We start from the raw sequence: 25,977 nt of genomic DNA on the forward strand, positions 1-25,977 counted from the left end.
CACGCAGCAAAGAGATGACAATTTTAACCTGCTGCGCGGAGCTCCCTGACGAGTTAGGCTTCAAGGCAAAAAATAATTTACAATTATTTTTGAAATTCAAAAATTTAGACCGATCCCCAAAAAACACATCAGGAGTAGGGATCTTTGGTTCAGCAGCATGTGAATGAGCAAGGTAGGCGGAAATTCCCCGCACTTACGCAGTGAGCTGCTCCACACGATCAGAAAATTGCTTTATCTCCATTGAGAGAAAAAAAAATTCCCCCTACGGCCTCAGAGATATAGAGGAAAAAATATACACACTTTTTTTTTTTTTTAAATTCTTTCCTGCTATTGAGTACCCTAGCATCTGCGGTATGGCTTGTGATTCTGTTATGAATGAGTCACCGTAGGAGGCAAAAACAGAAATGCTAGCTAAGTCCAGAAAACCAGAGAAGTTGGCAGCTATTGGATTGCAGATCCCTGAACCTATCAACAACAAATAGCAGTAGCCGTGGGGGGTTCCTACGATGCCCTAGACCCCTCGATCACAGCAGGAGAACTGCCTAGCCAAAAGACAGAAAGGGAAATCTAAACTGCCCCAGAGCAGACCCCAAAGCAATAGACAGCCCCCCAACATATAATGACGGTGAAGCAAGAAGAAAAAACACTAACACAAATAGAAAGATAGACTGAGCAAATGATGGGGCCCAAGCTAACTATACAGGACAGGATAGGAAAGCTGCTGTCTGCAATCCGCGAAAAACCCTATCAAAATAAGAGCCAACAGACTGACAGGGTAAAAGGCCCTGAAGACGCTAGGCTTCAAAAAGACTATGTCAGTACTCAGGTATTTTCTGAAGACAGAGCAAACCGACAAAAAAGGAATTCAGCTCACCCCAGCAGGGAATGGCAGAATCCAGAAAAGCAAGGCAAACTAAAACCAAAACACAAATGCAAAAAGGCAAAGCAGAAAACTTAGCTTTTGAGGAGCAGGAATCAGACTGGTCTCCTAGAATTCCTCTCCCAGCTCAGTTGCTTGGTAATCAGCCTCACTACCTTCCTTCACCAGAAGAGGGAGTTCATCAGACCTCAATGGTGAAGGGGAAAATGAACTCATAACAGTACCTCCCCCTTGAGGAGGGGTCACCGAACCCTCATCCACGCCACCAGGGTGATCAGGGTGAGCCCGATGAAAGGCACGCACCAATCTTTTGGCATGAATATCAGAGGTTCTATAGAGCAATCTGAAGTGTGGGTTGCCGCATCCTTAACTTTTGGTGGGGGTGAAGGACACAAGGAAAGGTGTTTTTCCTGACCAGAACCCTGCACTGACGACTCCGTGCTTGCAGGTTTCGAACGTTCAGAAGAGGAGGCAATAGAGCTGGTGGCTGTTTTGGCAATGTACGCCAAAACCTGTTCCTGATGCTCCGGCTTTAAAAGCGGTTTTCCTACTCCAAGAAAAGGCAACCTTACAGGCCTTCTTGGGCCAGACGATGAAGCAGGCTCAACACCTCCTGCCTTAGCTGCTATTGTGCTTTTGCCAGAACCAGCCGATGCACCACCACCATCAGTACCAGCTGCCCCCCCCTGCCCACGTCCGCGGACTCTTCCACCATACTTCTTCATGTTTGGGAAAATGTACCAAAAATACCAGCAGAGAGATGGTACTGTATGAGAGCGTCCAGCTGTGTAAGGTGTATTAAAAAAATTAAATCTACGTATATATTTTGTTAGTCACAGACGCTCTCACAGTATGTATTGGACCGTAATCCAACAAGCAGATATACGGAACTGTATCAGAAGTGTACAGCTCCGTACATCTCCATATATGTATTGACGAAGTGTCTCACACACACACGCTGACTCTGTATAGATGTGACTGTATTGCGAACAGCAGATATGCAATACTGTTTGAGAATTGGACAGCTCTATAAGGTGTCTGTATGGAAAATTGTCAATCTTCGTCTATTTGTATACCGACTGACACACGCTGTCTCTGTCTAGTATTGACAGTATCAAACAGCAGATATACGAAACTGTTTGAAAAGTGGACAGCACTCTAAGGTGTAGGTCTGGAAAAACTCCTCGGCTTTTTCTTCCAGAGTCACATACAGATAGCTTCTATTTGTCCGTGATACAAGGCGGCAGGGTTGGACTGGCCCACCAGAGAACCGGAGAATCCTCCAGTGGGCCCTGGGTTCTCCTTCAGAAGAGTTCATAGGGCAAACCTTGCAGTTACTATGGGGCTCTTCAGTGGGGGACAAAGGTGGGCCCTCAGAATCAATTCCTCCAGTGGGCCCAGTGTTCTTCAGTCTGACACTGCAAGGCAGTACACGGTAGTGTGTGAGGAGCGTACACTGCTATTCGGTGTCTGTATGGACAATTGTCAATCTCTGTCTATTTGTATAGGGACTGACACATGCTGTCTCTGTCTAGTTTTGACCGTATCAAACAGCAGATATACGAAACTGTTTGAAAAGCGGACAGCACTCTAAGGTGTAGGTCTGGAAAAATGGAAAAACTCCGGCTTTTTTTTCCAGAGTCACACACAGATAGCTTCTATTTGTCCGTGATACAAGGCGGTATACGGTAGTGTGTGAGGAGCGTACACCGCTATACGGTGTCTGTATGGAAAATTGTCAATCTCCGTCTATTTGTATAGGGACTGACACATGCTGTCTCTGTCTAGTTTTGACCGTAATTAAACAGCAGATATACAAAACTGTTTGAAAAGCGGACAGCACTCTAAGGTGTAGGTCTGGAAAAATGGAAAAACTCCTCGGCTTTTTCTTCCAGAGTCACACCCAGATAGCTTCTATTTGTCCGTGATACCAGCCGGTACACAGTAGTGTGTGAGGAGCGTACACCGCTATACGGTGTCTGTATGGAAAATTGTCAATCTCCGTCTATTTGTATAGGGACTGACACATGCTGTCTCTGTCTAGTTTTGACCGTAATTAAACAGCAGATATACAAAACTGTTTGAAAAGCGGACAGCACTCTAAGGTGTAGGTCTGGAAAAATGGAAAAACTCCTCGGCTTTTTTTTCCAGAGTCACACCCAGATAGCTTCTATTTGTCCGTGATACCAGCCGGTACACGGTAGTGTGTGAGGAGCGTACACCGCTATACGGTGTGTGAAAAAATGAACGCTCAGTAACTCATCAGGGCAAAATAATAAAAGTTGGAGTGCTTTGAAAAAAGCAGTTTGAACAGCAGTGTACACACAGCAATGCAGCTAGCAGGTAGCCTTAAAAGGCAGCCTAATCACCACCAGCGCTGCTGCACGCAACAAAAATCCTCCCCTTTCACTGCACACTAACTGTACAGTGAAAAGCGCTATCAGCAGAAGCAGTTTTTTTTTTCTTATTCCCTGCCTAACGCTCTCCCTGTTCAGAATCAGCAGCAGCACCTCTCCCTATTCTAAGATCGGCAGAAGTAAGATGGCGGTCGGTGGTCACAGCCTTTTATACCCACTGTGACGCCACACAAAGCCAGCCAATCACTTGAATGCCCTTCTCTAAGATGGTGGTGGCCGCTGCCCATGTCATCGCGTTGCCCACAGTGTGCGTGCACCTTCATTGGCTGAGAGAAGGCGCTGGAAGCATTATTTGAAACGCGACTTTGGCGCTCTGATCGGCGACCTCATGGCCGACCTCATGCTATGGTCGGGTTTCGATCGGCGAAACCCGACTTTAGCTAAAGTCGACTATTTTTTAATCTGACCGACCCGTTTCGCTCAACTCTAGCTAAGACCCATCAGCATTGTTATACCTTGGAGACACCTGTCAAATAGCCAGGTCCGGTGGACCAATCTTCATTGCCAATATTCCTATTCACTATATTTGGCATATTGAGTATTATTAATGGTGGAAAAGGAAGGAACAAGTGGATATAAATCGTTTTAGGGCATACTCACTTGTGAGAGACTCGCATGATTCTCGTGCGAGTCTCTCGCATGAAAACCTGGCACTGCCGCCGGCTCTTGGATCGGAGTGTGTGGCGACATAGAAATACATGTGGTCGCACGCTCTGGTACGAGTGCCGGCGGCAGTGCCAGGTTTTCATGAGAGAGACTCGCACGAGAATCATGCGAGTCTCTCGCAAGTGAGTATGAGCCCTTAATCTTCAACTCAGCATCCCTGGGCAGCTCTGACAGCCGGGAAACCAAGCTGGTTATTACTATAGATTGCAGTAGCATTAATGTGGCAACATCAAAAGATGTTTCTGAAGACTAGGGACATGCAACGCTTGCTGTCAAAAGATAGCGGGTAGTCACCAAAGGATTAAATGCAAAATGCCCCATAAAGTTAGAACTCTAAGCAGTAGTGGTAATATAGAGGTTGAAAACATTGCAATTGCACATAAATGTGAAAAAGGGAATAGCTCTTTGTCACATAAGTGAAAAGCAGGGCGATCACAATCGTGGTTGTCCTGAAGAAGAAATATGTATATTTCGAAACATGTTGACAAATAAACCACTAAGGGCTCATATTCACATGTGAGAAACTTGGACGAGTCTCGCATGTCAATACCCGGCACTGCACTTGGATTCGAGCGTGCGGCTGCATGTATTTCTATGCAGCTGAACGCTCTAATCCATGTGCCGGCAGCAGTGCCGGATATTGACATGCGAGACTCGTCTGAGTTTCTCGCATGTGAGTATGAGCCCTTACATTTATCCTTCATCTTTTTAACATGGCAGAGAAGATTTAACCCATTCATGTCTTCGTTATCTGCAAGAGCAGGGCAATCACACACCTCTGAAGATACTGGTATACTGTGTGTTGGGTTTAAATTAGGCCTGCCGGTTAAAACGGTCTGCTGTCAGAATGAATTGTACAACCCGTATGACGTGGAGTTTACAGCACATCATTGTTTCAAGTTACATAATGTTCCTTTATTGAAGTAGTCTTGACAAAAGGATAACATTGACTTTTGCGGTTACAGCATGTGAGCAAAAACTATTCCCCACTGGTAGCATACATTTCTACACTCGCAAACATCACAGCATGACCAAGTGAGAATAATGTCATCGGGGAAACTTCACAAGTGACATGTATAGAAAAACAACAGATGTTTGGTGAAGTAAAGAAACCCAGTGATGCCAAGAAGTTTAAAAACAAAATTAATTTCCTTTGGTCTTTGATAGTGATGATGTAATGTAGCTAATAGGAAGAGGCTGTCACGGTCCTTTTATTGTAAAACGAAAAATGCTTTCCACGCGGGAGGCGAGAGCTGGAACTTTAATTAAGGCTATTTTAATTTTGTGAAACACATGCAAATATAATTCTGAGGTAATCTCTAAAGATTTTGCTTTTTTAATCCTGGAATAATGTGGAGGTTATCATACCGCACCTGCACAAACACACGGAGCAATATGTCATAGGGACAACTCACCAAAAAATTACTATGTACTGTTATAGTCTAAAACTAAAATGAAATTATGGCACCATTGCATATCCACTTTAGCAGTCAAACCCCTTGACATTTAAGTAATGTTTGTAGCGAGGGCAGTATAACTCAAATTCTAGAATTCTCCAATACATCCCAAAATTCAGTTGTGCTTTAGTAAATCTTAAGACTGCAATCTTCCTCCTACAGTCAATACCTGGTTTCTGGTCACTGACAGAGTGAGAGACTCACAGACACAGGTTGCTGCTGCTTTCTAGTAATTGTTTTATGTCACACCTGTGCTGGATTCACAGCTACACTGTTCTATTATGTCGTCCATGTTGCTGCAAGTTCTGGATATGTGTTAGATAGAGATATGAGAGCAGGAATCCCAAACATCTGAAACAGCTTGTCTCTAAAAAGAGAAAGTAAAACTTTTATGTATGGTATGAAAAAGAGTCTGATTTGCTGATTTAAAAAAAAAAATCCAAACCAAAGAAATGGACAGGCACACCTGTTGGTAAAAGTGTAGCGTGTAGGCGCACATTTACATTGTGGCCGTTAAGAGACAAAACCTAGAATAAAAACAATAAGCAAATCCTTTGCTTAAGCAAGTAAATAGTAACAGTACATGTAAATAGTACAGGTACTTGGTTGACATATTTTGCTAAAAAAAAGAGTCAAATTCATCCCACCAAGACAAGGTGTACCCAATCAGGATGGTCCTATCTCTAGTATTTTACCTCTCTATGTGCCAGCAGACCTCAAAAGAGGGGTGCAGAGCAGGACTCAGGTCTATTTTGCACCTTCCCATGGAAAGCTATATAGACAAGATACACAGCCCAAAAGGACCGAGGAGGGGTGTGTGTGGAGAATACGCACCATATATGTACAGAGTACAAGGAACTAAAGCAAAACTGAAGAAATGGGTCAGCACACCTGTTTGTATAAGTGTTTTGTGTAGGTGCACATTCACACTGTAGCTTAACAGACAAAACCTAAGATAAAATGGCAAAATAATCTCTAACAGTAGAAATAGTCTATGTTCCTGCAGCTTAAAGACATATAATGGAATATTTAATTGCAATAGCACAGCAACAGGTGAGGGTGCAGATGGTACATATGATTGCCGTGCTGTTGAAAAAGATTGCCAAACAAAAAGAGAATTCTCTAGGAGTCTGGCACAGTTTGCAGCAGAGCAAGAGGCTATAAAACTGCAAGTCTGGAAGGCCTTTGGACAAATTTAAATGAAGAAGAAAAATGCTCAGGTGTCTGAGATGCGAAATACGAGTATTGATGCCCTGTTATCCAATATCTTGGTTGTTTGAAATATGATGCAAATATGCGGCTCTAATGTCTATCCTGCTACAGACTATACAGGCTAATATAGTAACATGTAGATATAGATAAAAATGGAAAAATACAAAGTGATATAATACAATTTAATAAAATGAATTGAAATAAATGTTTAAAGGCGCTGCGGAATATACGGCTGTTATAGAAATAAATATTATACATTTTTTTCCAGACAAATTTGATGGAAAACATCCACACTTAATTCGGTATAATCATGACTATAACAAATTGTACAGCGTATGTCTTTCTAGCCATGTAGAAAAATAAAATGCCACCAGAATTTTCTTTTTCTTTTTGTAAAATAAAAATTAATATATAAAATACTAATGTGTATCTCAAAGAAATGGCACCTACATAAAGATCATCTAATTTCACAAAAAGTAAAGTCTAATGACTTAACAACCAAAATAAGTTTTGATCACTGGAGTTCAATAAGAAAAAAAAATCTGTTGCTGAAGACTGAATTTTTCATATTGTAGGGATTCGACTCGCTCAGGTGCAGCTGGAGACAATGAAGAGGAAAGTTCCTTTAAAGTTCATGCAGTTTATTTGCGTCCTAAACCATAAATCAGCATATCACCAAAAATAGCCTCTAGCTTACGCAGAAAAGAACATAAAAATGTCCATTACTTCAGGTTCAGTCCTGGAGCCTCAGCAAAACACAGGAGGCTTATCCCTCCTCACATACAGCCAGCATACATAGGCCTCACCGGGTCAGCAGCCTCAGCACGTGGTCTTCAGGAAGGTAGCCCACCTTCCTCCACCTACGCCTGCCGGGACTTTCCACATGGCCCAATCAGATCCATGCACTCTCTCTCATGTGACTAGACCTCAGGTACCTTATATGGTCCATAACCACACCCACAGGTGATCACATGGCTATGACCTCACTAAAGGTCCTATTACACACACAGCCACACACAGGCTTCCCTGACACATTGTAACGGAAACGAAAGCAGTACCCCTGCTGATCAATACACATATTCAAGCTTCCATTACAAGGCCACCTATGGTCTTGGGATACATAACGGTCATTCCGCATCCTATACCCATTACCACAATGGATATGCCTGTAGGCCCATCCTGGGACACCCACACAGCGCCCTCTAGCGGACATAGTGGTCACTACACCACATACCTCCCCCCTCTGTTCAAACTTGTGGGGTTGAACACATGACATCACCCAGGGATCTCGAGACCGGGCACCCATGTCACCTTGCCCTACAAGTCAAGAGGACGATCTCAGTTTCAGTAGTCATACTGCATCATATTTACGTTAGGCCTCCCCCGTCCCCAGCGGTCAGTATCTCGGCCTTGGGCTTTGGCCTTCCCGTCAAAGTCCGTCAGCGTGACCAGACACTCTTTAGTCTCCACCTGTCTGCAGTGCGCTCTGTCACCCGACCTTTCTCTCACTGGCTGGCTCTCCTGGTTCATACGGTCATGAGTCCCAGGTCCAGTTGGGCTAACTGGTTGGTCTGAGTCTGATCCTCCGTCACTACGTCCACCACCGGGTCTCATGCCTAAGATTAGAACTGCCACTTGCGGACTCTCGACATTCTTGCCTTCGACTACCTGTCCTTTCATTTTTTTGGAGGATCCCTTCGGGTCCTTACACCTTGGGTTGGAGGTGGATGCCACCTGACATTCTATACCTGCTTATTCATCTGCAGTCGATCCTGTCTTAGCTGCTCTATCTCCTTCAGGTACGCTACCCGATATTCCAGGAGCATGCGAAGCTTCCCAATGCTTTCCATCGAGCTAACCACAATGACTGGAACCATGTAATCTTCAACAGCAACTTGGATTTCCCCAGCAGGTGGGATCCTCACTCTCTTCACACTGGATCGAGTTACCATCTCCTGCATCACCTATCCAAGTCTGCCAATGACTTTCCCCACCAGATTTCTGGGTACCGGAATTATGTCCACAAAGCCCAGCTGACTTTGAGCTTTCCTCGCAAGCTCCAGACGTTGAGCAGCTTTCCTATTATGCAGCACGAGCATCTGTTTCGTGCGAAGACATTGTAGGTGCATCTCCTTCTGGACATCCACCCTCTTCTCTGTGTCTTCCGTTTCTGCCAGTATCACCAACTGGTCTGTCTCTGGTGCCCAGTTCACACTATAGGCCTTTACTGCCTCGCTGGCACATGCTTCTCGCACGTCTTCGGGTGCCTCCATCACGCACTTGAAGGTCGTGGACTTGCTCTCATCCTGGACAGATGGCTCTGGGTTCCCCACGGACACTTCCCTCAAGGTATCTGCCAAGACCGGGTGAATGTCTTGTGCAGCTCTTGGCTCACCATCTTCCTGAGATTTACATCCTTCAGGACCCTTTTCCAAGATGGGCTTTGGCAGTTCTGCCTTGTTATCACTTGGGCACGGCCGCTGTACATCTTTGTCCCAGCTCTTCTCCCGCAGAAGACCTTTTACTACTCCTCTGAGTTCTTGGAGAACTTTATCCCGCTCCTCTGCCAGGTAGCGACGCTCATCCTCTCTCCGGAGAATCTCCTGTTGATGCTTCTCTTGGGCCTCTCTGAGCACCTCCATATCCTTCACTATAGCTTTATTCATAGTTTGACATGCTGACAGGTGACCTCTGAGCTCAGAGACTTCCTTCTCTAGCTCATCCACTCTGTGCTCAGCTGCTTGCCTTAGGACTCTTTCCCATTCGACATGTTCTTCCACTGTCTCCTTTAACAGCTGTTTTTCACGATCCTGCTCTCTTTTGGCCAGCATGTGTCTCACCACTACCTCTTTAATTATATCGTCAAAGGGTACCACTGGGTCAGTCCCACCAGTCGAGTGAACCCTCCAGTTACCGTCCAGCACCAATGTGTCTAGTCCAGTCGTCTCATCTCCCAGTTCACCATCTGTCTTGTCACGAGACGTCAGGTCCGTCAGTTGGGCAGATGTGCTTCTTCTTCTGGTCAGTTCTACCTCTGACCTATCCACGTCAGGAGCCGTCACTGTCTCAGTGTCTGCTTGCCCCACAGTCAAAACGTCTCGATCGTCCGACCATATGTCATCAAACAACACAAAGTCCCAGCCCCTCTCCAAGGCATAGACTAAGTCCCGTGGTATCCCGCCCCCTTGGCACGCACCACCTTTGGTCCCCTCGAACATTACTCTGTCTACTGCATAGTTCACCGTGACCCAGTGTTTACAGCGAATCCTGACGTTTTTCTCAGTCAGAGAGAAAACGAGAGGAGTTCCTGTCAGAGTCACCTGACTCTCTGAGTCCAGCCAACCAGAGGCTCTTTCCCGTTGCAGCATCACAGTACACACCTGTGGTCCGTCATTATCCGGAAAATCCATGCCGCACTCCTCAAAACTCATACACACACACTGCGGTACTCCAGACATGCCCACTGAGTCAACCAGTGCTGTCAATTCCTGAACCACTCCAATTTGGGTCACCGCCCCCTTTTGGGACTCCACCCCCTTTTGGGCTACCACTCCGATTTGGGCCACCTCCTCCTTCTGGGACTCCACCCCTTTCTGGGCTACCACCCCGATTTGGGCCACCGCCCCTTTCGGAATTTCCCCATGACCATTCTTCAGAACTTCTTATGCCACAGTTCACACAGTACAGTTTGTCTTTTTGGGCTGGTACTGGCCCTTTAAGCACGACACCACACCAGTTCCTTCTGGCGCTGCCACAGCTCCTGCTGTCACAAATCACCGGCACCTCTGGCTGCTGTTCACACACAGCGGCTGGTGTCACCGCAGCTCCTGCTGTGCTGTCTTCGTGGACCCGCTGATCCACCGGAAGCCGCTTGTCCCCTTCGTAACCCCGCCGAGTTAAAAGAAGCCGCTTGTCACCTTCGTGACCCCACTGAGACACAGCAAGCTGCTTTGCAAAAAAAACCCTTTGTGACCTCTCTGAGCCACAGCAATCACCTTCAGGTTTTGCAGAGAAAAAGAGGAAAAAGAAAAAAAACACACCACAAAAAACTCACGTGTCCTGTCTGTGTGCCACTCAGGACGTACCGTCTCCACCTGAGACCGTCCAACTCACAGGGCGCACTGGGTGCTATTCAGGGAGCTGACCCTCCTCCCAGGGTTTTCCAACACACCGGCCTCACCAGGTCCAGGGGCTCAGCGGGTGCTCTTCAGGACATCCGTCTCCGCCTGAGACTGCCTAACACTCACATCTCACCAGGTCCTTGCTCACTGAACCCTCCAGGAACACAGTCTTTATCACTGACCCTGGTCAGTACCACACGGATTCCTGTCCGTAACCTGCTGGTGTCAGCCACACAGGTTCCTGGATGCCTCTTCTCTTCAGAAGTATCCCACAACTCACAGTCTCTTTCTCACTGACCCCGGTCAGTATTACTCATGGTTTTCCAGACCGTCTGCTCTCCTGGCTCAGAGCCGCCAGTACGGCAACATGTGCGTCTTGGAACTGCTGCCCGCATTCTCCACCAATTGTAGGGATTCGACTCACTCAGGTGCAGCGGGAGACAGTCAAGAGGCAGGTTTCTTTAAAGTTCATGCAGTTTATTTGCGCCATAAACCATAAATCAGCATATCACCAAAAATAGCCTCTAGCTTAGGCAGAAAAGAACATAAAAATGTCCATTACTTCAGGCTCAGTCCTGGAGCCTCAGCAAAACACAGGAGGCTTATCCCTCCTCACATACAGCCAGCATACATAGGCCTCACCGGGTCAGCAGCCTCAGCACGTGGTCTTCAGGAAGGTAGCCCACCTTCCTCCACCTAGGCCTGCCAGGACCTTCCACATGGTCCAATCAGATCCATGCGCTCTCCTGTGACTAGACCTCAGGTACCTTATATGGTCCATAACCACACCCACAGGTTATCACATGGCTATGACCTCACTAAAGGTTCTATTACACACACAGTCCACACACAGGCTTCCCTGACACATTGTAACAGAAACGTCAGCAGTACCTCTGCTTATCAGTACACATATTCAAGCTTCCATCACAAGGCCACCTATGGTCTTGGGATACATAACGGTCATTCCGCATCCTATACCCATTACCACAATGGATTTGCCTGTAGGCCCTTCCTGGGACACCCACACAGCGCCCCCTAGCTGACATAGTGGTCTCTACACCACAATATGTTCTTCTAGCTAATAAATATTTCAGTCTACAGTCATCTTCATGACTTCATTCATTTTCAGAGCCTTCGATAAGGCGTTTGCAGTGTGATCTAAGTTTCAGATTTTTCTCTTGTGGGAGTATTTCTCCCAGTAATATAGGCTGGATGTGAGCTTTCTAAGTACCCAAGATGCTGCTGTTTTCAATGTTCGTATATGAGCACAGCTTCTATCCTCCAATTACGTCATATGTAAATATATGAGCACAGCTTCTATCCTCCACATATGTCCTCTTGATGTGCTTCCCTATTTTTTTACCATTTTTTTTTGCCCTCCCCGAGACTGTATATGCTTTTCGCTCTCTCCAGTCTGTGTACAACCCACTCCCTGCTGCTATCTCTAACACTGATGAAAAAGAGTGAGCTGTCTGGAGCAGGTGTTTTGCAGCAGAATGTTACAGAATTTTTAATTAAGACTATTTAGAAAGTTGATTGATTATTCAAAAACAAATGAACATTAAAAAGAATAACTCACTTTCTAGGAAAACATTTGTTTTATGTTTACAGCCTGACTTGTCATATGTTCATTTGCTATAATAGACTACTACTTTTGTCAGTAACTGCACCAGTTTACAAATGAGTAGTTGCTGTCTATTGCTAAAGAGAACCTAAGAGAATTTTACATAAGATGCAAATAGAAAATATTAAACTTTTGAGATTGTACATTAGGTTTTTGCACATTATTGCTTATAAGATATCATTTATATTTCGCAAGCTAGAAAACAAAATTTCATATCCTACAAATGTTGCTAAATCAGTTAAAATAATTTTTGAGGGGCTCGCCTTCTTTAATGGCACACCAACCAGTATCCTGTTTATTTTATATCCTGTCAGCATGGTTTTGTCTTTTTCTTATCTCCTCCGTCCTGTCTTCACTTTCAGAACCTGCAACTTGTGAACACAAATAGCACAGCATGCAAGATAAGAGGATACCGGAACTTTTCATATCGCTGAAGGGCTGAAAAGATGCCGGATTCTTTGGCTGTTTCGCTTTTATAAACACTGGCCTGTCTTGGGAATTGAACAGAACCTGTTATTTGTCTCTGGGCATCAACTCTTTTTTTAGAAAAGATAGGGGCACATCAGCGTTATAGTGTTATAAAGTAAATGGATACATGAGATATGGCTAAGGCAAGCAAATTCACAGGAAGACAAAAAAGTCTATCAGCGGTAAATTCCCAGAGAACCGAACACTGAGCAGCTGTCATCGATTTCCGTGTGTTTATGGTGTGTGTCATATTAAATTTCCCTGATAGTTAAAGGGCTACTAAAACTTAAAGATAATGGCATACAGGTACCTCCAGCATTCATTGACTGTATCGTGTAACAAAACCCTTGTACTGGCATCTGTTCTGCAAAGTTTTTAATAGGTTGGTGAATCAAGAGAGATTAGTCAATAATGATTAAAGGAGAAAAAAACATTAATTTTATTTTCCTGTTTAAACTCTACATTTTTTATGTGGTGCAGTATAGTATCCAATGCTGTATGTGTGCATTTGCCATAACTGGAGAAAAGAAGACATAGACTGCACTTCCAAAGCTCATACATGGATCTTTTACGGCTATGCGAAAAACTGAACTCAAGGTTTAGCTTAATATTCTGATAAGATTGTTTGGCTAATCTGTTAGTGGATCCCAAGTGCGGCAACTTCATATAATGGCAGTGGTCATTATATGATATAATACAGTATATACACTACCATTCAAAAGTTTGGGGTCACCCAGACAATTTTGTGTTTTCCATGAAAACTGATACTTTTATTGATCAAATGAGTTGCCAAAATGAATTTAAATGAATTTAAAATCTAGTCCAGAAATTGACAAGGTTCGAAAAAAAGATTTTTATTTGAAATAATAATTTTCTCCTTCAGACTTTGCTTTCGTCAAAGAATGCTCCCTTTGCAGCAATTGCAGCATTGCAGACCTTTGGCATTCTAGCTGTTAATTTGCTGAGGTAATCTGGAGAAATTTCACCCCATGCTTCCAGAAGCCCCCGCACCAGTTGGCTTGGCTTGTTGGGCACTCCATTAAAGATAAAATACCAGCTGCCTGCTTCTTCCCTAAATAGTTCTTGCATAACTTGGAGGTGTGCTTTGGGTCACTGTCGTGTTGAAGGATGAAATTGGCTCCAATCAAGTGCTGTCTACAGGGTATGGCATGGCATTGCAAAATGGAGTGATAGCCTTCCTTATTCAAAATCCCTTTTACCTTGTACAAATCTCCCACTTTACCAGCACTAAAGCAACCCCAGACCATCACATTACCTCCACCATGCTTGACAGATGGCGTCAGGCACTCTTCCAACAACTTTTCCAGCTGTTCTGCATCTCACAAATGTTCTTCTTTGTGATCCAAACACCTCAAACTTGGATTCGTCTGTCCATAGCACTTTTTTCCAATCTTCCTCTGTCCAATGTCTGTGTTCTTTTGCCCATATTAATCATTTCCTTTTATTAGCAAGTCTCAGATATGGCTTTTTCTTTGTCACTCTGCTCTGAAGGCCAGCATCCCGGAGTCGCCTCTTCACTGTAAACGTTTACACTGGCGTTTTGCGTGTACTATTTAATGAAGCTGCTAGTTGAGGACCTGTGAGGCGTTGATTTCTCAAACTACAGACTCTAATGTACTTGTCTTGTTGCTCAGTTGTGCAGCGGGGCCTCCCATTTCTCTTTCTACTCTGATTAGAGCCTGTTTGTGCTCTCCTCTGAAGGGAGTAGTACACACCGCTGTAGGAAATCTTCAGTTTCTTGGCAATTTCTCGCATAAAATAGCCTTCATTTCTAAGAACAAGAATAGACTGTCGAATTTCACATAAAAGTTTTTTTTTCTGCCCATTTTGAAAATTTAATGGAACCAACAAATGTAATGCTCCAGATTCTCAACTAGCTCAAAGGAAGGTCAGGTTTATAGCTTCTCTAATCAGCCAAACTGTTTTCAGCTGTGCGATCATACTTGCAGAAGGGTTTTCAAGGGTATTCTAACCATCCATTAGCCTTCTTACACAGTTAGCAAGCACAAAGTCCCATAAGAACACTGGAGTGATGGTTGTTGGAAATGGGCCTCTATACACCTATGAAGATATTGTATTATAAACCAGACGTTTACAGCTAGAATAGTCATTTACCACATTAACAATGTATAGAGTGTATTTCTGAATCATTTAATGTTCGCTTCATTGGAGAAAACTGTGCTTTTCTTTCAAAAATAAGGAAATTTCTAGATGAATCTAAACTTTTGAACAGTAGTGTATAAAATGAGCAAAGAGTGCAGCAACATGTGGGGTCATACAGCAATGTGCTAAGTATAATCAATAAATCTGCATTTTGCAATTACAAACATTCTGCATGACAAATATATATATATTAACAATTTTATTGGTTATAGGTCAACGGTGTGACAGCATTGGATATAATATTCACTATGGATAATCAACAGACTCGCCTAAATAAATTGGCAGCTATTTTTTCAGAGGACAATCTGGAAAGTCCCTGTCTAAATGATCCTGATTCCCAAATGGTGAAGCTGGAGCAATTGCTTACCAAAGAACAAAGATTATGGTGGGATCATAATTCATTAAATGGCTACTTGGAAAGAGCCATGATTCCTAGAGGCTTGAGATTAAAAAAATACTCCACTACTGCATATGGAAATGCCTTTCAGAAGAAATGGGATAACATCTTAAGTGATTGTTCCCTGAGTCTGATTAAACTTATTGTCACGCTCGCGCCTTGGCTGAATGGCGCGAGCCGGGGGTTGTGGCCCCACTGTGCCACAGACCAGACTACCCTGGAAGGGGCGTGACTGCGACAGCTACCTTGGTCTTCACTGGAGCCTCTGATGGTGAGGTCAGGCTTGTGCGGCAGGTAGCTGCCGGGTGCCACTCCAGGGTGGTGTCTGGCTGTGGCTGCTGATCCCACTCGGGAACAGGACACCTGGACAGGTGCGAGTGACAAGCAGGCTGAGACACTGGGCAAGCAGGCACGGCTTGGTACACTGGCAGGCAGGCACGGCTTGGAGGCACGGCTTGGAGACACGGCTTGGAGACACTGGGCAAGCGGGCACGGCTTGGAGACACTGGGCAAGCGGGCACGGCTTGGAGACACTGGGCAAGCGGGCACGGCTTGGAGACACTGGGCAAGCGGGCACGGCTTGGAGACACTGGACACGGCTTGGAGACACTGGGCAAGCGGACACGGCTTGGAGACACAGGGCAAGCAGGAGTGGTATATGAGAGAACAGGTTTGGACCTGTTCACACAGGAGATGCAGGTATGGATATAGGCAGGAAGGTGTGGTAGATGAGAGAACAGGTTTGGACCTGTTCACACAGGAGATGCAGGTATGGATATAGGCCGGAAGGTGTGGTATATGAGAGAACAGGTTTGGACCTGTTCACACAGGAGATGCAGGTATGGATATAGGCAGGAAGGAGTGGTAGATGAGAGAACAGGTTTGGACCTGTTCACACAGGAGATGGAGGTATGGATATAGGCCGGAAGGTGTGGTATATGAGAGAACAGGTTTGGACCTGTTCACACAGGAGATGCAGGTATGGATATAGGCAGGAAGGAGTGGTATATGAGAGAACAGGTTTGGACCTGTTCACACAGGAGATGCAGGTATGGATATAGGCAGGAAGGTGTGGTAGATGAGAGAACAGGTTTGGACCTATTCACACAGGAGATGCAGGTAGAGCCGCAGGAGTGCGGAGCAGGCAGAGCCGCAGGAGTGCGGAACAGGCAGAGCCGCAGGAGTGCGGAACAGGCAGAGCCGCAGGAGTGAGGAACAGGCAGAGCCGCAGAAGTGCGGAACAGGCAGAGCCGCAGGAGTGCGGAGCAGGCAGAGCCACAGGAGTGCGGAGCAGGCAGAGCCGCAGGAGTGCGGAGCAGGCAGAGCCGCAGGAGTGCGGAGCAGGCAGAGCCGCAGGAGTGCGGAACAGGCAGAGCCGCAGGAGTGCGGAACACAGATAAAGCTGCGAGGGTGCAGATGCACAGACAGGGAGGACACAAGGAAAGACACGGCAGAGAAGGAACCACAAACAAGGAGACTGACAGACAGAGGTAAGACTGAGTTCAGACAGAGACACAGGGACAAAGACACAAGGACCAGGATATTCTGCCTCGTGGCAGGCAGACAGAGTACGGACAAGGTACAGGGAACAAGACTCAAGGGCCAGGATATTCTGCCTCCTGGCAGGCGGACAAGGTACAAAGCGAGACAGAGTATTCCTACAGAGAAGTAGATACACAGAATAGGGCCTGGCTAGTTCAGCAGCAAGGAGCTAACTGAGTATAGACATTGCACAGGCAATGTTTCAGTGGAAGTGGTGAAACTAAATAGTCAAGGGCTCCAGGTGATTGGTCAGGGACAGATTACCCAGGTGCACCCTGACTGCATAAGAACCAGAGAGTTCAGGCGCCGCCCCCCTATACACACAGTCTGGAAACATGGAGAGCAGAGGCACAGAGCTGGCAACAGACAGAATTCACAGCATGGCTTGAAGCAGAAAGTAAGTTGGTGTGCGGGGGATGGGAGGCCATGTAGTGATGCCAGCAGGGTTGTTACACTTATTGTGGAGGAATAAAATATAGAGTTGTCCAAACTGAATGAGGACATAGAAAAATTAAAAAATGCAATCAAGGAATCGCAATCTTCAGAGGACTTTTCTAAGTTTCAAGAACGTGTTCAGAAGAACTTGAAAAAGAAAGAAAATGATATTATTGCTATTAAAAGAAGGAAATTCCAACGGGATCTGGATGATTATAAAAATGATAAAGCGTATAATTGGACTAGTAATCCTTCTTCTATTTTAAGAAAACGGAAACCATGGTTTCAAAAATCTAAAGTTTCTTTTAGAAATAATCCGGACATTTTGGATACCACCTTTGGAGAAACATCGGGTGACTCCACAGATACGTCTACCACCTCTACCAACACGTTGTCTTCCTGGAAAAATAATAAAAAAGGCTCCTCCAATAAAAACATGCATAAAGAAAAAACAGTGTCAAAAAACAGGCAAGAAAACGCAGAAGAGGAGGAAGAAAACATAAATCCAAGAGGTTTTCATATGAGAATCAGAAATTACAAAAAACATTAAATATTCCGGTGTTTAATTTATCCGGTTGTATTCTGTCTGAGTCTCAAATTGCTCTCCTCTCCAAAGGTCTGGGGTTTTCTCCTACTAATAAATTTAATCTTTATGATACTATTCTTGATGTGACTCGTTTTGCACGTAATTTAACTCTAAAAGTGCATTTTGATACTGCAATGGTTCATGAACATGATGTTTTTCCTGCTGCAAGTGGTTTGCGCAGTTTACACAATAGGGTTTTCATGACTTCTTTTAAAGAACAAATGTCTTTGAATAACCTTAGACAATTGGAGAGTGAAACTAGTGTGTCTGACTATGTTAATCTTAATGACACTTTTGACATGTGTTTTTCTGATTATAACCCTGTGAAATCAAGACCAGTTGCACTGGATTTTTTTCAGGAGGCTATAGAGAATGATTTAATAAATCTTAGTAAAAATCTGGAAAAAAACAGACATAGTTTTAATCTTAGCCTTTCTGAACAGAAATCCATTGCTGAGCTTCAAGACAACTCTGACCTCCTTGTTCTGCAAGCAGATAAAGGAGGCGCTGTTGTGACTATGAATGCCGGTCTTTACAAGAAACTTAATCTTCTGGACTTGGAGGACATGAGTACTTATCTTGAGTTGAGACAGAATCCTACATCAGATTTTAATAAAAAAATGAATGTCTTGTTACATGAAGGGCTAGGAACGAGTGCCATTACAAACAAAATTATGAAGTATCTGTATGTAGAGAATCCCATTATTCCAGTTTATCACTCACTTCCTAAGGTTCATAAGGAAATTTTTCCTCCACCAATGAGACCTATAGTCTCCGGTATAGGTTCCTTTAGTGAAAGGCTTGGAGAATGGGTGGATCATTTTTTGAAACCTCTAGTCCCATTGACACCTAGTTTTCTTGGGGATTCCAGGTATGTTGTTGGAGTCTTGGAGAGAATACAGTGGCAGAAGAATTATGTTTGGTTGTTATGTGATGTGGTGGGACTTTATCCCTCTATTCCACATCATAAAGCTCTGAGATGCATTAGGTACTATTTACATCGGTACAGCTCATATGACTTAAACATCCAAAATTTTATTATTTCTGCAATAGAGTTTCTCCTTGAACACAACTATTTTTCATTTAATAATAGATTTTTCTTACAAACACAGGGCGTTAGCATGGGAGCACGTTTTTCTCCGTCCCTTGCTAATATAGTTATGGCTACATGGGAGGAAAATTTCATTTTTTGTGATGATAACCCTTATAAAGATAGTATTGTCTGGCTAGGAAGATATATAGATGATTTGGTGTTTATTTGGGATAAAAATGTTTTTGGAGATACTTTTATTAGTGATTTTTTCAACTATCTAGATACCAATGACTACAACCATAAATTTACCAGCTCAGTACATAATTTTTCGGCCAATTTTCTGGACTTGACTCTAACAGGTGATTTGATCACACCATACAGAAAAAATATGTATTGTAACAGTATTCTAACGGCTAATTCCAATCATCCCAAACATACTATTAAAAACATTCCTCTTGGTGAACTGATTCGACTAAAAAGAAATAGCACACAAGAATCTATCTATAAAAAAGAAGCGGGATTAGCCTGCGCCAGATTAAGAGAGCGAGGTTATCCCAGTTATTATTTGGAAAGAGCAAAAAAAACTGGTAGATAATATGGAGAGAGCCCATTTGCTGCACTCTAAAAATAAAAAGACAAAATGCAATAATTTTGGTAATGGTTCAAATAAAGCTACTTTTACTACATCTTTTAGTCCCCAGTATCATAATATTGTTGCGATCATCTATAATAATAAATGCCCTAAGCAGCTTCCGGTTGTAACAACTTCCGTCCAGTTGTAACCTGTGACGTCACCGCACACCTCTTTCCATGTTAACCCTCATCACACACACTCCTCTCACCTTTCACCATCTCCACTCACGTCCACTCACTCTTTCACTCCACATACGACCCTTTCTCTCACTCCGTCTCTCATACTCACGCCGTCATCGCCGCTGATCCACGATCCCCGACATCTTCTTCCGCCGGCGCCATCCTGGATCCAGACGTCCTCCACGCCGGCGACATGTTCTTGCGGCGACGCCATCTTGAGTATCGCCGGATTTCACGATACTCAAGATGGCGTCGCCGCAAGAACATGTCGCCGGCGTGGACAACGTCTGGATCCAGGATGGCGCCGGCGGAAGAAGATGTCGGGGATCGTGGAGCAGCGGCGATGACGGCGTGAGTATGAGAGATGGAGTGAGAGAAGGGGTCGTATGTGGAGTGAAAGAGTGAGTGGAGATGGTGAAAGGTGAGAGGAGTGTGTGTGTTGAGGGTTAACATGGCAAGAGGTGTGATGCTATTGCATCCTCCCGATGCGATAGCATCGGGCCATAATCTAGTTAAGAAATATCTGCCCATTCTGTGTCAAGATAAAATCTTAAAAACACTGGTAGATAGTGAATCTATTTTGTTTGTTGCTAAACGTGCCCCCACTCTAAGTTCACTTTTATCTTCTAACCTTTTCAGGGATCCCTTGTCTCTTAACTCACAGGACACCAATTGGTTAAAAACCAAAGGTTTCTATGGGTGTGGAGCTAATGTGTGCAAATGTTGCAAGCATGCTAAAAAATCTAAAACATTTATGTCTATGCACAATAATAAGGATGAATGAACTCATGGAGATCAACATCCAACACTGCGGAGACACCATCACATGTTTCTCAACGCAGTGATTCTAGAGCAATGCCCCCATCCCTTATGGGAAATATGCAAAAACATGCAAAACACAAGCCGCGGAGACACCATCACATGTTTCTCAACGCAAGCAATGACTAGCCATGTCTTTCCCCGGGAAGGAACAACCACGGGAAGGGCAGTCTCCAATGGAGGAAACCACCTATGCCAAAACATGGTATCCATCCACAGACAGCTGTTTCTTTTTTTTTAAAAACCATTCAGGTTAGTTATAAACAACTCAATATAAGCTCATCAACTTAAACGTCGTTGTTTCAACTCTCATCATCATGGTTCATATTTATTTTAGTATAACAAACCAAGGGTATACACAAAAGACATCCTGAACATCAATAAACATCACTAAAATTCACTGATATTTGATCAGGTGCTGCCATTTTTTACATTTCCAGACACCCTCTGCATCAGAACCACCACCGCCTTCACTGTCTAATTAATAAATCAAGTATAATCTAGAAAGGATCAGCCTGACACACTTATTCACAGATACATGCTTCTCTTTGAAAATTCCTAAATTCCTCACATCCCACAAACTCTGCATCACACAAGTCATGATTAACCATAGGATTCTATTTTTCACACGACCACATGCACCAATTCCAAACATCGCAACACGCCAGTCAATAAAACTCACACCTGCTAACTCCTTACACAACCCACCTACACACTTCCACACACTGCACGCATAATCACAGTCCCACATAGTATGCCACACAGTCTCACATCCACCACATCCTTCCCTTGGGCACACATCAGTTCTGGTCAGACCTCGTCTCTTCTGAACCTGTCGCACAGGCAAAATATTGTGCAAGGACATCCATACAATATCCCTTTGTCTATTAGACATCCCGTGCGTTCCCAAACTCTTCCATGCAACCGAAACTTCATTCCCTCTCAACCCCACAATATTACATTCCACATCATTCTTACGTATTATTTTCATCACATTCTTAGCCATTCTAAAATCATTCATCGGTACACTCAGCAAATCATGCTTCCTCACAAACTTCTCAATCACCTCATACCAGACCGGACACTTGAAAGCAACAGGCACTCTAGCATCCCTCTTTCTCCAACATAAGCCATATAACATCCAACCAGCAGAATAACTTGCCATATACGCTCCCTTATTTCCTTTATTCAGCAAAATAACAACAGTTTTGATATACTGAAGCCCCAGAAAAATCTCAATGTTTGGAAAGGCCATGCCACCATGGTGACACGCCTTGAAAAGACTCTCTTAAGTTTCTCTATTTTACTGCTCCAGAAAAAAGTAAAAACTAACTTTTCCACTCTTTTTATTTCCTACGTGATGGTGGAAAAACTGTTGCAATAAAAAGCAAAATAGGAAGAATCACCGCTTTTATGACCAAAATCATACCACTCAAGGTCAAGTCTCTCAGTCGCCAAAAATTTAACTTACGCTCTATGCGCAATCCACACTCCTCCCAGCTCTCCTTACCTTCCAAGTCCTTATTAAATAATACTCCCAGCACTTTGATAGCACCCTCCTCACACTTTACCCCTCCATTTTAACCCTGTCATCCCCAAAACATTTAAAACTACATTTATTCCAATTCACTATTAAGCCAGATGCACCACAGAAAAACTCCAGAAGCAATTTAACCCTACTCATAGACGCCACACTTTCACTCACAGCCACAACATCATCCATATATCCAAGAACTTTCACATGCTTCCCACCACTCCCAGGTAACAACAAACCTCGCATCATTTTATCATGTCTCACCAAGCACAACAGAGGTTCAATCACACATACAAACAAGACAGGGGACATGGGACACCCCTGCCTTACACCAGACTTAATATTCACTTTCTCACTCAACCACCCATTAACAAGAAACTTACTTGACACACAATCATACAAAGACATTATCCCATTCACAAATTTTTGAGGAAATCCCATTCTATCCAGAACTTTAAACAAAAACACATGCGAGACCTTATCAAACGCTTTCTCAAAATCAATTGACAGAACCATACACTTACGTTTCCTTCCCATGCAGTCTCCAATCAAATCCCTTAATAACAATAAGTTATCACTAGAGTTGAGCGACTTTTGGTTTTTTAGGGTCGCGTTTCGTTTCGTGAAACCCGACTTTTCCAAAAGTCGGGTCGAGCAAGATCGTCCGATTATAGGGAAAAGTCGGGGTCGTCCCGAAACACGAAACCCAATGTAAGTCAATGGGGAATAAAAGTCGGCAGTGAGAAGAGGACAGGAAACACACCTACAGTGCCCATTTGAATGCCAAAAGCATCAATTCTTCTTACTTAAGCTTGTCAACCTTAATTAACTTCATAATACAAGTTACGCACTGAAAAATGGGGGTTATTTGGCTAAAGTTGTGGGGGGGGCTGGCTCCAGGTTTTCATGTGCCCTGGGCGAAAGAGTGCCCCTTTAACACATACCAAAACTCATCATGCTCCGATACGGCAGAGAAATAGCGGTATAGTACAATGAAAAATACTTCACTTTTTACATCTCATGACGAGGCCCATCTATTTCTCCATACAGAATCATTGGTCCCATATAATGTTTGAAACAGTATATGATGAGCTCCACATAATGCTACAGTATATGTTGGTCCCCATGGATGAAGCTCCACTGTCTTATGGGCCCAAATAATGCTCCAAACATAATGGGCCCCATTTCTAATGCTCTAGTGTATAATGGGCCCTGTAAATGCTGCTCCAGTGTCTGATGTCCACCTTTGGAATGTTCCAGTGTATGGTGGGCCCCATCTATCATTCTCCAGAGTAACGTGCTCCCCAAAAATTGCTGTCCCAACATTGAAAACAATCAAATAAGTCTCCTCGCTAAGGAATCCCTGTACTAGTCTGGACTCCTCTTCGTCCCCATCTTCCATCTCACTGCACAGTATTTCAACCTTGCAAGTGCTGTGATCCTGAGCAAGCAGGGGGGGCCCACTCGTTGGCGACGGCACTGGCACAGGGCCCCTGATAGTACGGTGGTGTGTCTGATGGCGGGTGGGCCGAACCTGCACTTTCATCTGCAGCTTCCTCTTTGTCACCGTGTAAGATGGAACTGTATATGGGAAGGGTAACCTGAGTTTCATCAGGGTCAGATTCAGGCCGTGTAGCGTACGAGGGGAATGTAGTGGTCTGGGTCAATGTACCAGCAGATTCATCGAGCAGTGGCTGGGCATCAGTGCACTTGTGTCGCCCCCAGGAGTACGGTCGCCACAGTGGCATTACCTTCCTCCTAGGGAGTGTGATGTCATGCTTGGGAGCAACGAAGGATCTCTCTAGCAGGTTAACTGATTGGGCGGCGTTATTCCCACGAGTCATGACCCTCCAAACAGCGTTCATGAAGGCAAATTGTTTGTTTTACGTGGGCAGTATGGTTGCAAAGCTGAACCTTAAAGGAATGTCCAGAAGGGCACCACCAGGAGTGGAGCCTACGGTTAAATTCGACTCCACCTGGGAAACCTCAACCATGCCAGCTACAGAACAGATGCACACATTGCAAGCTTAATTCCGTTAACGAACGAGACTCCGTCATGCCCCGCGGTCCGAGTCCGGCTTACTAGAGGGACACATGAGGCTCTGGAACATGAGATTGGCCAATAACTGGTGTGTCATGCCCTTACATGTCCGTGGCTGCATGTGCGCTACACTGAAAAGGCCAGCGTTTGTCGCTTACAGGTGCAGATAACCCGCTGAACAACGTTAGTGATGGGGATCACTGATTACAATTATTACCCGCGAACAATGATTTCCCAGTAAGTGCAGGTCAACTGCAGTTCCGGAATTAGGCCTAACCGTCATTCCTGAAAAAATGAAAAACTTACGTGTGCAAACCACAGGTGCTGTAGCTTGCTTAACAGCTCGCCAGCCGTTCTCACGCCCAGTATGGATTACATGTGATTGCACAAAGGTTAGAAAGGGTACCGTATCCCCAGATAACATGTATGGATAGGGTACACATTCAAAATATATGTCTCAGGAGGCAGGCTCAGACGGTGTTAGGCCCAGTATGGATTGCACGTGATTGCACAAAGGTTAGAAAGGGTACCGTATCCCCGGATAACATGTATGGATAGCGTACACATTCAAAATATATGTCTCAGGAGGCAGGCTCAGACGGTGTTAGGCCCAGTATGGATTGCACGTGATTGCACAAAGGTTAGAAAGGGTACCGTATCCCCGGATAACATGTATGGATAGTGTACACATTCAAAATATATGTCTCAGGAGGCAGGCTCAGACGGTGATAGGCCCAGTATGGATTGCACGTGATTGCACAAAGGTTAGAAAGGGTACCGTATCCCCGGATAACATGTATGGATAGCGTACACATTCAAAATATATGTCTCAGGAGGCAGGCTCAGACGGTGTTAGGCCCAGTATGGATTGCACGTGATTGCACAAAGGTTAGAAAGGGTACCTTATCCCCGGATAACATGTATGGATAGCGTACACATTCAAAATATATGTCTCAGGAGGCAGGCTCAGACGGTGTTAGGCCCAGTATGGATTGCATGTGATTGCACAAAGGTTAGAAAGGGTACCGTATCCCCGGATAACATGTATGGATAGCGTACAAATTCAAAATATATGTCTCAGGAGGCAGGCTCAGACGGTGTTAGGCCCAGTATGGATTGCACATGATTGCACAAAGGTTAGAAAGGGTACCGTATCCCCGGATAACATGTATGGATAGCGTACACATTCAAAATATATGTCTCAGGAGGCAGGCTCAGACGGTGTCAGGCACAGTATGGATTTGACGGCCCAGATTACACAGCGGAGGAGCAGGGAGAGGTAAAGATTGCAAATGCTGGGGCCCTGCCCAAGCAAGGGGGGCCCACTCGTGGGCGTCGGTACTGGCACTGGGCCCCTCATAGTACAGCGGTGTGTCTGACGGCGGGTGTGCACCACCACCGTCAGAGACACTTGATTGCACTATGAGGGACCCTGTGCCAGTGCCCGCGCCCAAGAGTCGGCCTACCCACCTGTCCAGGGCAACGGCACTCGCACGTTGTCGTGCGCTAGGTGGTGACCCCGGCCATGGGGGGGGGAGGCAGCACAGTTAGGGAGTTTTAGAAAGTGGCATATGTTGATGTTGGACATTCAGCTGATGCAAAAGGCAAAATAGGTCAAGTCCCAGGAAGAGGTGGACCAAAGCAAGCCATTTTTCTGTCACCCTATGTGTCATCAGGGGAAGGTGGGACAAAATCCTTGGAAACCCATGCATGGTTCATTTTAATGAAAGTTAGATCATCCACATTTT

At 44.6% G+C, this 25,977-nt stretch overlaps 1 long non-coding RNA gene across 1 annotated transcript in view; it reads left to right on the forward strand.

The window, feature by feature from the left end:
• Positions 1-13,287, forward strand: part of LOC141092210 (uncharacterized) — an 89,040-nt gene extending 75,753 nt beyond the window's left edge. The window contains exon 2 of the long non-coding RNA XR_012232705.1: positions 12,740-13,287. This is a non-coding gene — a long non-coding RNA (uncharacterized lncRNA). The remainder of the gene's footprint in view (positions 1-12,739) is intronic.
• The last annotated feature ends 12,690 nt before the right edge of the window (positions 13,288-25,977 follow it).

The sequence above is a fragment of the Dendrobates tinctorius genome, unplaced genomic scaffold, assembly GCF_039654945.1.
Source record: "Dendrobates tinctorius isolate UK_male_01 unplaced genomic scaffold, ASM3965494v1 ptg000058l, whole genome shotgun sequence".
Classification (NCBI taxonomy): Eukaryota; Metazoa; Chordata; class Amphibia; order Anura; family Dendrobatidae; genus Dendrobates; species Dendrobates tinctorius.